Source organism: Sylvia atricapilla, chromosome 9 (genome assembly GCF_009819655.1).
Source record: "Sylvia atricapilla isolate bSylAtr1 chromosome 9, bSylAtr1.pri, whole genome shotgun sequence".
NCBI lineage: Eukaryota > Metazoa > Chordata > Aves > Passeriformes > Sylviidae > Sylvia > Sylvia atricapilla.
This window is the reverse complement of record NC_089148.1, coordinates 728557-740936: the sequence shown is the minus strand read 5'-3', so window position 1 is coordinate 740936 and position 12380 is coordinate 728557.

The following is a 12380-nucleotide window of genomic DNA, read 5'->3' as shown; positions in this document are numbered from 1 at the left end:
CCTGCCTCCTCCTTGCTGGGAGCTGAGTCAGAGAATGGGCTCACTGAGGGAATGTCGCAGAGTTCAGCAATCCCCATTTGATCAGTACCAAATATCCTTCACTCACAGCTTGTCTTCTATAAAAAAGGATGAGCATGGACTAAACACGCAGCAAAGAAATTTCAAGTTTTATGCTTTGCTCAGGCCAATTCCCAACACCCAGGAGGTATCTAGGGGTTGTAGATAATGATCACTAAATTGTGTTATTGCTTAGCAGGGAAGCAAGTTTATGCCATTTCTCCTCGGTGAGGGAAGGTTTGAAGTTACTTGGCTTTTTCATCATACAGAGCCAAACATAGGCTATATATTTTATGTTACTGTTTTTTTAACCAACTCCATCTGAAATACTTATTAGTGTCTAAATTACATTTTGGTTGGTCATTAGCCACACCTCCCCTTTCCTACTTACCAAATTAAAACATTATCCTGAGATAAGCAAGAAAAAAATCAATTGAATAGGATGAACCCTGAGAAAATCCCACCCTTACAACGGAAAGAACGAAGCTAAGCAGTGAGACCATTTTGTAACAATTTGTAACTCAGTCAGACAAAAGCTTTTGAAGGGTTCTACTTTTTTATTTATTTGTTGTGTTATGGCTTTTTAGAGGCGTGCATTCAACAATCGATTGTACCGTACATACCAAATAGCCAAGCAGCCCTAGTAGGTACTTATTATGTATGCCCTTCACATTTTCTGGAAGCTTCAGTTCTATGACTCGTTTTATCATGAGCTTCCACTTTGATGGCCTTTAAACTATCTATCCATGGCTGCTAAAATGACTGCAAAGTTTGAAATCCTTTCCTGGCACGACTTAATTCTATAACCCAATTAAATCAGATGGTGTGAGCTGTTTCTTGAGCACTTTTGCTTGTATCGCTTATTGCTCTGCCATCAGCTTTTCAAATCGTAGAGTTTAGGATTGCTAAAGTTTCTCTTTCCTTCGTTACTGTGGAATGCATCACTTTGTTATGAAAGTGGTTTTGATAAGCATTAAACATTTAAAAGATTTAAAGTAGAGTTTTTAATTTGTTCATGAGAAAGGTTGAATGTATTTGGAATATTCATCAGATTCTTATGAGCATGGCTAGATTAGATTAACATACCCTGCTGGGTCAGATATAGGCTCTGAAATGCCTGTTTATGCTTGCTGTTGCTTTTCCAGAGAGAATCCTGTGCTTAATTTTTGTTTGCTGTGTGTTTGTGTAGAATGAGAGCATACAGAGGGATGTTATTCTGTGTTGTTATGGTAGAAGATGGCGCACCTCTCTCTAGTTTACATTAAAATGGTCAATGCTAAACACAGTGACCACCTCTCTGTGCTTCAGGGACTTCCTGATTAATTTCTTCTTTGATTCTTATATAGGAATCTGCTCCCACCAGCTCTGGAAGCAGCAAGCCAGGTCTGCCTGCGTGTGACAGTTCTGCACACAGTTCTCCCGGGAAGGCAGGAGGAGATGGAGGTATTTAGTTTACTAGTTACACTTAGGGAAATGTGAAAGCAGGTTATCTTTTGCCATTCACTCCACAGTAGGGAGCAACATCTGTGCCTCCTTCGTATTCTGCTGCTGCATCTCCTGTCTGTCCTAAGTACCTCCACACCGACTGGTGCTCTGAAGGGTTTCTGAGCCAGAGATTTGATTAATTTAGTATTTGATCTAGAAATTAGGAGAAATAACTTTGAGAATTGTTTTGTTATATTTTGCTAAACTCAGCCAATGGGTATTTCATACTAAGAGAAGTTGCAAATGTGTTTGATGGTTCTGAGAAGACATCAATCAAAGATTGACATTAACTCCTTTTCTTTCTCCAAGAAGTGGGTAGTGACATCACATTGACTTATACCAGCTGCAAAAAGGAGTTAGTGTCATAGCCAAAGTTTAATTATTAATTATTAATAATCTCTCATACATGTAACTGGAGCACAGTTTTTTCTTGTTCAGTCATTAGTGCTGGGGAAAATAAATGGTGGAATACTTGTCTTCCTTGATTGTGAGTATCACCTCAGATTATAAAACTTTAAACTCTTCAGGAGTTACCATGTATTTCTCTGTTCAACCATCAGGAACTGTGGAGTTTTTAATTGACAATATTGGACAGAATCACAGTGCTGAAGAGAGATTTGAGGGATGTCACCCTCCACTAGTATTTTCTATTAGTTCAGTTTCTAATGTGTAACATTTACTTAAGGAGTTACTAATGAAATACAAGTGTGAAGGCCAGATTGTCACCTTGTTCTCCTGCTGAGCTCATGACATTCAGAGGAATCAGGATGTGTTTGTATTTCTATGCTTCCAGGCTTGAATTTATATAAGAGAAACTGTATAGATGTCAACCCACTTTATGTAACAAACAAAACTTCTTAAATAAAATCTTCTTATGCTTAAAGAAGTTTTTTTCTTTTCTTTCCTTTTTTTTTTTTAGTAAAATGAAGTTAAAATTATTTATGGATCAGGACTGTTAATAAAAGACGACTTAAGAACAGGAAAAGAATATTTGGAATAACAGAGGATGGACCTGTAGTTTTAAATGTAAAGTATATTTTATAATTGAAACCAGAGAAGCCTGGAGGAGCTAAAATACTGATTATTTTAAAACAATCATATAATCATATTTTGAAATCTCTCTATGCTTAGGAAATATATTTTCAAATATAAAGGATTTGTGGAGTTTTTCATTAACCAACAAGCAATTTGTGTGTATTCTGCCAGTTAGCATTAATCAGGGACAGCAAAATAATTGTATTGAGGGAATCTAACGGAGTATAAACCACCAATGACATTTTTATACAAGTGGAAATGCAAAAAATATCTTTTTACAGATCTGAACATTTACAGTGAGAATGCTTCATTAGGTGTTTATGGTGCATAGCCAATAATGCAATTTAAGGTGCAGTTTTCTTGTGGTCTGTAAAGCTGGTGATACACTGCAATTCTGTTATTCCAATTGCAAGTGAATGTAATATTATAAGTGCAAGAAATAAACAGTAGTCATACATGAAATTATCTAGTTGCAAATTAATTTGTTGTGTACTTAATACGTTTTCAGGACAAGTACATAAATTCTCTGAGTAAATGAAGCAAGGCAATTTTATTGTCTCCTTAAGGCTGGTATGAGCCACTGGAAATAGCGGAGTCTTGTCTTTGGTCATGCTTTGTGCAAATAAATGTATAAAATACCATCTCCTAAATATGTATGATTAACATAGTGCATTGCTTGATAGGATAATGAACATAAAGATGTCAAAGAACAGCTAAGTCTAACAGAGAAAAATAGCTAAAAATTACAAGAAAACGCTAGTGCCAAAAATACAACTTGGACTTTCTATGGGTTTTTAAAGAGACAGGAGTTTTTAATGTTCCACTGAACACTTGTGTAAAAAGGCACCAATTATGGCACAAGGAAGTCTGGCAAGTGCCTTATCTAAACCCAGCTCTTCAGTGGTTCCCTGCTGGGCTCTTGGGGCACAAGGGTGCCTTTGTGTGTCATCCTTGCCATGCTGGGCACCTTCCTGCCTTCCGCTCCCAGCTGTACATGGTGGCCTTAAGAAACAGGGAATTTTTATTTATATAACAGTAAATCTGGAAGCTTGGGCTAAGGTCATGGTCCACAGGCTGATGTGGTGCAGTCCTGAGCAGAGGGGCCTGAGAAGCATTTTTACCTCAGGATTGCCAGGTATTTTAGTTTTATCCTTATCCTTTAGCCTTTTCATCCTGTTGCATAGAAAGCTGTTCATAAGGAAATTATGATGTTATTTTATAAGTATTAGGACAGTTAATCTGTTAGAAGTTTGGTTGTAGTGAAATGACTATTCATCTAAAATGAATATATTTTTTTCTTCCTGGTTTAATTAAAAGCCCACTCTATACAGGACTGCTAGCTACCCTACAATTAAATTCCTTTCAGTTTGATCTCTCTCATTTGGGTACTTCTTATCCAAACTCCAAACTTCTGTATGCCTTCAGAATACATTTAGTACTAAATATAGAACAAGGTCATGATCAGACTTGGCTAGTCTTTAACATTTTCAAAAAGATTTTTCAGAAGGCTGGAATTGTTAGATGTAGTTTGATAATTCTTCTTTTACTCTGAGATGAATAAAGCTAGCTCTTAAAAAGTATGACACAATCTAATCTTTTGATGTCCCTTAACTCCAAAGAAATTGAAATCTTTCCAGAGGGAGGTCCAAAGAAACTCCAGAAAGAATTTGGAAGACCTTTGAAAATGATAACCAGCTGGTCGTGAAGCAGCAGGCTGCTACTACATGAAAGTGCTGCAAAGCTAATAATAACCTGGAAATAATGGCTGGTGAGCTTATGCTTTCAGAATATCTGGCTGAGTACATCCCCTTCATCTGATATCCAAGTGTTTTAGCACAGAGACCACCTGTGCAAATCATCAAGAATGGGAGGTAGAGACTCACCATGTGGCACGTTCCTCACACTAAATAACCCCAGATACCACACCCCTAGGTCAATGGCTTTTGACACACAATATATAAGACTACGTTATTCTTGTTTAAAAAGAACTCTGCATACACACAGAAAGATATTTCCTCTTTCCTCTAAAAGATGGAAAGATATATAGCTTATAAAATGACATTTTGACTGAGTGTGCTTATTGTACAATTTATTTAAATGTCTGCCCTAGTGGTACTTTGGCTCAGACAGGACACAAATGTGTGGGAAGACATATTTAAGACCTCAAAGCTTACATCAATGCTGAATAATTCAACATTTGTTGCATTGCCCATGTGAAATAGGTTACTGCTAAATCTTATTCCACAGACTCCCTGGCTCTTCCAGCCTCAGGGAGACTCAGGTTATGTGTGTACTATGTATCATTTATACTATGAAGGGAAAAAGATCTGTCTTGAATTAGGTCAGAAAGCTGTATGGTACAGACACTTTTTGGTCTTACTTATCCAATACAGAATATTGATAAATATTCTAGAAAGAGGGAGCTGTTTCCATTTCTAATTAGTCAGGTTTGTCTCCTCTGCACAGTGCTCAGCTGTATCACGTAGCCCAATACACCTGTAATATCTGTGCTTGTGGTGATCTAATAAATAAAAAGGAAAACTCAGAGTAATTAATACAAATGGAGTTGGCTTTACTGTGCATCTTTACAATGAATGCGTTGTACCACTTAATTTTTCTGATTGCACTAAAATCTCCCATTCTGTACTGAAATCCATGTGAGCCTGTCACTCTGTTGGAGGGGGTGTGTTTCTCAGGTTGGGGAAGATTATTTTCCATAGTCTGGAAAGCTCAGGACTTGTTTTTCCTTGCTGACCAGCTGCTCAGTGCTATGCAAGCATTCTTTACGACTGGATATATCACCTCTGACATGTATTTTGGGTGGTATTATGAAGAAGATGCCTCAGTTTGAAACCAGAGATATTGGGTGATGTGTCAGAAATGAGTCTCTCACCAGATCCTAAGCAAGGTCTCATCCCCAACAAAGAAAGAAGGGGTGAGAGAACAATAAATTATAATTTACAACTCTGCAACCAGCATGACAGGCAATGTCCTTGTGAAGGGGCCAGAAGTCTTGGCTTCAACATCTCAGCTCTTTCATTGTAAAAATGGTGCCACAAAAGCTGCTTGAAAACTAAACAGGTATTTTAAAGTAATTTTAAGTGGTAAATTTAAGTTGTAAGGAGAAAAGGTTTCCTGATGTGACTACTCAGCACTGAGCAAATGTGAGCAGACTGGCATGCATTGTAAAATGCTTTGAAATAAGCAACTGAATAGTAAATGGCTAAGGAACTAAAGAGACAAAGGAGAAGGGGGGAACAAAAAAAATGAACAACTGAAGAATAAGTGAGAAATAGAAGAGACCCAAAGGTAAAGAAAAGTGAAATCAAGCAAAAATAAATGCATTTGTGAACCAGAGAGTGGAGAAGGAAGAGTGAGAACTGATTTCTCACAGAATTAGAGTCTATCAGAGACATAATTTCAAACCAAGATGCCCAGAATTTGACATCTAAACATAAATGTCAACACTAAAATCAGTGGTCTGATTTCAAAAGCAATACAGGCTTCACCGGTGTAAATTGATACTGAAGTCAGGGGAGGCTTTATTTCTGCTGACTACTACTTGCAAGAAGATTATAGCAACGGGGAAGTTGGGGTCTTCTCCCAGGAAGGAGCAGACAGGACAAGAGGAAATGGCCTCAGGCTGTGCCAGGGGAGGCTCAGGTTGGATATCAGGAAGGATTTCTTCACTGGAAGTTGGTTCATCATTGGAACAGACTGCTCAGGGAGGTGGTAGAGTCCCCATGCCTGGAAGTGTTCTGGGCCCCAGTGACATGGGCTGGCTGACAAAGTGCCACTCTCTCAAAGGCTGGACTTGACCTTGGAGGTCTTTTCCAACCTTGATTATTCCATTATTTTGGTAAACAATTGATCTGTATATTTGAAAGGAAATGAAAATATGTAAAGCAATTTAACTACTCAAATGAGATATAACACTTTGGAACAGGAGCGTAAGGACTGCTTTGTTAACTTTAAATGGCCTCCTGCTTCCAAAGGCTTCATCTTTTCTTTTGAGAAGCGAAATTTGTGAGACCTCCTTTTATAAAATGATATCTGTAAATAGAAAGCAGATTTTTTAGACAAAGTGAATTCCTCTGAAATCCATCACTATTGAATTAGAAGAGCTAAAAGTAATCAGTATAAGGATCTTGCTTTCAGAACAGCAAAAGGAAGTGTTTCCACATATGCATATTGTATAAATTGTCAGTCTTACCAGGAGAATTAAAACATGGTGGGAAATATGTTTACTCATTGTGCCAATACTCTGGCAGGAGGAAGACAGAACTGTTTTAAGAAATATCTGTTGATTTCTTCAATAATTATGAAACAAAACACTAATTGAGGTTTCACTAAGTTGAGCTCAGGTTTACCACGTGTATTTTCTATATTTACAAATGTGCAAGCAGAAATATAAGACTGATGTGGCAGAAAGCCAGACAGGAATGAAGCTGCAAAAAATTCCAGAAAAGCATTAGGATTAAGCAGCTTTAATTATAGCACTATTTGCTTTGTTCCACTAGGATCCTTAATCAAAACAAAACACTTTTTTTCCCTTGATCCTTCATTGTTATTGCATGCACACATATATGTGCAACAGTTAATTAGTGCAAAAGCACAGAGCTTGTTTCCTCCCAGTCTAATCTTTGATCACGATTAATGAAGTATATAAAATAATGTGCCTGTTAAAGTAGGAAACATCTTTATATTTAAAGCAAAATCAAAGTTTCATGTATGTGCTTTACAGCACATCTTCAGTGTCTTCTGTTTGAGAAGCAATCTCTCTGTAGCAAAGATTTTTACCAGCTTGGAATGGCAACAAAAGCTTGAAAGAAATGCTTCTGGACTTCAGTAAGGCTTTTGATATGGTATCACCTGGGAAATCATGCACATGGAATAAAATGAGGACCAGGAGGAAAAATCTAATGTGACCAAAGAGCTGTTTGGAGAGGAGATGATGGGATGTAAGGAGGGGTGCTTTCCAAAGTGGATGAGTTCCCTAAAGATCTCTATAGGAGTGGTCCAAAGATGTAATAAAATAGTATGGTGAGGAAACTGCCTGAGGGATAAAAGCAAGCTGGAAGGCTTTATTAATATAATACACATGAAATAACACTAGTTATTAAAGCACATCCAAGGTTTAATCACAAGCTCTTCAACCATGAAACAAAGAGTTCTACAGACTGGAGGTTCTCATGGTTTGATGATGAGTAGTTTATCTGAGTGAATATTTATAATTTGGGATCATGAGGGTGCCAAGGGCTTGAACAAACACACTATGGCTTTAATGTGTGTCTGACAGTCTGGTCTGAGTAGGAGTGCATAGAGGTAAAACTATCTGTGTCCAAAGCACCATTCAGTGAAATCCTGTATTGAGTTGTTGAGCACTGAGCTCAGACTAGAGTGGGGAGGAGCTGTGTGTCTAACAGAGGTTGCAGGAATGCTGGCAGGGAGTGGGGACTCCAGAGGGAGCTGATGGCCATGGAGCACAGCAGGGTGGGCAGCTCGGTGCTGGCAGCTGTGCAGTGCCCTGTCCCAGCACCATTACACACACAGATGGAGTGCTTTAACTTACTCTTGTTAAATTGTAGTGGAAAGTCAAGATGTTGCCAACTAGCCGGGTAACTAACTGGATTTGTTTCAAAACTTAACTTCTGATGGATTCTTGTGCTGAGGTTTAGTGCTCTGCTGTGGAGGTGACTCAAAGGCTTCCCCACTCTTTGATTTGCTCCAGAATGGGCTCCATTGCCTCAAAACCCAGCCCATTCCTTGGGCTGGATGAAGCAGGTTTTGCCACTCTGGTGTCCATACAGAGGGTTCAGCAAGTGAAACTGTCTTGTCAGACATATCTGTGCTCTGCCATACCTGAAATATGTTCAGCTCAGCTCAATGTTTTACCTAAAGAGGGTTAAATAAAAAGAACCATTTGATATTGCATTTATATTAATTAATGGCTTGGCGTTGCAATAAGTAGGGACTCCTTGGGCAGAACATCTTTGTTTCTGATAATTTTTGTTGTAGTTTTGGTTAGTATTGCTTATCTGCTGGTGCAGTGCTCTTTCACCTTCCAGGGTTGAATCTGTCATGCCTATTAACTGTCCCTTGATACAGCTTTGTGTGTCATAAAGGGCCTTGAAACTGAATTTAATGTACTTGAGGATAATCTTGATTCTTTCAACCCCCTTGTGTGCAATTTAAGGAAACAATAGTATCTGTTAAAAATTTAGAGGAGAAAAGCAGTGGATTTACAATCCCTGGGAGGAGGTTTTAAATTCTTACTGGGGTGCTTATAAAAGGACATTATCACATTCAAAAAGCAGAGGCAGTAGAAACAACTGTCAGAGCTGTAACCTTCAGGCTGCATTTTCTCCTTGAGGAAACCAGTTTTGTATAACCTATGGGGGTTTTGTTGTGCAAGAAACTGCTTTTCCTTTCTTGTTTGATTTTTTAAAATTATCGTTTCAGGTGTGGTGGTGGTGCAGTAGAGCAAACACTAATAGCTTTGCAAATGGTAATCCTAATCCTGCACTGATTGGCATCCAGTGATATTGAGGTTTTGATAGTTAGAGAGAGAGAACTAGAAATACTTTCAACAGCATGTGAATGCTTTATGGTTTTAGGCTAGGATAGTTGGATATGTCTGAGCCTTAGCTAGTTCTGCCATGGCTGGAAGGCAGTATAATTGCAATCCATAGCATTTCCTAAGATAAATCAATTGTCAATCTTCAGCAAGTTTTCCTGGCCACGCTTCTGCATTGCAAAAAGGGAAATCATCCTACTTCCCACTTTTTATTTGGTGACATTAGAAGAAAAAGTAAACAGGAATGAGACAGGAAGACTGAGCCATTCAGCGATGTGGCTTGTTCAGGCTGTGAGTGCTGGTAATCAGGCCCAAATCAAGCACCAGAGAGGGGTAGTTGGTAGAGATAAACTATCCATAATAAATAGAGAGAACTGCTACCAATATTGATGCAAAATAGATTTTTATGAAGGACAGAATTACCCCTCATCTGTGTATCTACCTGTTTCCAGATTTCAGTGGCCATTACTCTCCTTTTTGTCTGGGAAGCTTAACTATTCACTTTTAGGCATTCATGTAATTAGCATTATGGAGTATTTTATGCTTTGTTACCAAAATATATTGGAAAGATAGCTGACAGTAAATAGAGCATAATAGTGAGGATAATAAGCCATAATTGAAAGTCATCTCTGTTACAATATTAAGAAAGAAAGTAGTTGTAGCTTCGAAACTGTTAGGACCTTGTAGAGCTATCTGTGATTCCAATTTAGAGAACAAAAAGGATTCTATGAAAAATAAAATAAATTTTAAATATTGCTTAATTATGCTGTAGAATAGCTGTAAATAAGCTGAAATGTGTATAGAGTTACTAACTGAAAATTAAAGAATACAAACATTTGCCAATAAAAGCTTTGTTTTACTTATAAATATACAGAGAAATAGTAAAGGGTGTCTGCTCAGATACCTCATTTTCTGCATGATATGCCATCATTAAATTATTTGACTAAAACAGTCAATGTAGCAACAGAAAAGATTCTCATTAGTACCCTTCTATCATATTTAGGAAGAAACCTGAGATTAAAAATTTTATGTGTGAGCCAGAAAAGGATTGTACTCTCACCAGTAATTAAAATATCTCTTCAGGTTTCCTGGTCTTCTAATGGTCACATATTGAAATTCCAGCTGTGTGAAATGCTTGTATCACTTTGTATCTCTGACTTGAAAGAGCTGAACATTTTTAATGTTCAAAAAATAATAGGCTTTCCCTGAAAAAGCCATTAAGTACCTTTCTTCTGTATGTTTTTCCCCCCTAGAGTTTCAGTTCTTTCTAATCATCAATTCTGTAAAAGTTAATATCTTCTGTTAGTTAAATTTACGTCAGATAAAGAGTGACTTACATTTGGGTGGCTTTGCTTTATGAATCTGAAGGTATTACTTCTTGAAGTACTTGAAGTTAACAACCCATGCTGTACCCGAAATGAAATGTCTTTAATTGACACCCATAACCATTTATGCTTATCAGAAAATTCTCATTGTATATATAGTCTGCTTAAAATCAAAGAAAATATAAGCATTTAGACATCAGTATATGCTTGTGATTGGCTTTCTGATAGAGAAAATTTACTGTGCTAGATTTATGAATTAGCAATGCTTTTTCAAGAGAATTGACCCTTCTTTTACTTTGAATTGTTTGCATAAGGATTTTTAAAAATTATTTGTGGTAGTCCTCCAATTTTTTCCTCTAGCTGCTTGAGTAGAAGGGCAGAATCACCTCCCTCATGCTGTTGGCCCCAGGTCTATTGCTGCAGCCCAGGATATGGTTGGATTTCTGGGCTGCAAGAAGAGATTTCTGGGTCTTGTTGAGCTTCTTCTGTCGCTGCTTCTCATTGTTGATCTTCTTTTCTGCTTTGGTGTAACTGTAGCACAGATTGGCCCTGATTTTTCATGGAACAGGTATCATCTGCTTTCTTCATCTGTGGCATCTTTTGTAGCAAGATGCCTCTGTAATGTCTTCAGTTACATAATTTCTATCAACCCAGAGCTTTAGGAATAGTAAAGGAATCTGTAGACTGAGACTTTTAGATTTTAGGTTTATGAAAGCTACTTAAAATAAAAATAGCTTCTGTAATCCTTATCTTATCTGGTAGAAGCTGTGTCTTACTTCTAGGGAAGATGCAGCCAATGTTCAGATCAGTTCCCCAAAACATTTGACTTGCACATTAGGTTTCCTCTCTGGATTTGCATGAGTAATTCCAGATGCACTGCATTTATGCAGTAGCTGTGTAAGACAATCTTCCAGAGAATACTGACTGGCACATCCTAGAAATGCCTCAAAGAGTGAACTGGAATAATAAGGATAATTTCTAATAGGTATACACCTATTCAATTATATTTGGCCATTAAAAATTATCTTGCAGAAAATCTGCAAATAAAAATATTAGGCAGTATCTATTTTTCTTTTTAGACAGAAACATTGGAAAGTTTCTTCTGCAATTTTGCTTTTATTGTATGACATAAAGAGGCTCTTCGATAAGGAAAAAAATGCATTATTATGCATCCAAGTATCCCTTTTGACAGAACAGCTAAAATTTGACATATATGTGCTCTTGAAACACGATCATGCACAGCAAGGCTCTCTGCTGGCATACCTGCAACATTAGGGTTGCTGCAAATAATTCCATTTTTCAGCACGATGAACCCTCCATTCTGATCCTCAGAATCCTCTATTCTGAGCATGTATCATACATAAAGAAGAGTTAGTTTGGTTGTAAAGATGTCTGAATCTCAACACAAATGCACTGTAAAACCAGTTACCCCAGGTAATGAGTCAATAACAGCCTGAACCATTTTATATCTTTATCAATATATTTCCTATTTTTAGTATATAAAAACACCTGCCTTTTGAGGGACTGATATTTTCAACAAGTTTGCACTCTCTAATTAATTATTTGCAATAGACTCAAAGTTGGACTCCGACTTGGACACTAGACCTGCAGTGATGGTCAGAATCTCAGTCTTCTAAATGTCTTCAGATTAGCTATAAAGTGAACTGAGTGAAAATCCTGGAGCTGAGCTCATTATGAGATAGTTAGAATTGAAGAGATTTTTTTTCTGCCTTTAACTCATGACTCCTGGTCTTTTATTTCTGTAATGTTCTTTTAATTAAAAATCTGAATCATTCACCAAAATGGTAAGTATCCCTTATGCAAAAACACTGCATGAGTGATTTCCTGTCAATAAGATTGATGTGGAATGATCTATTCCCTTAAACTCCAGTACTTCCCAC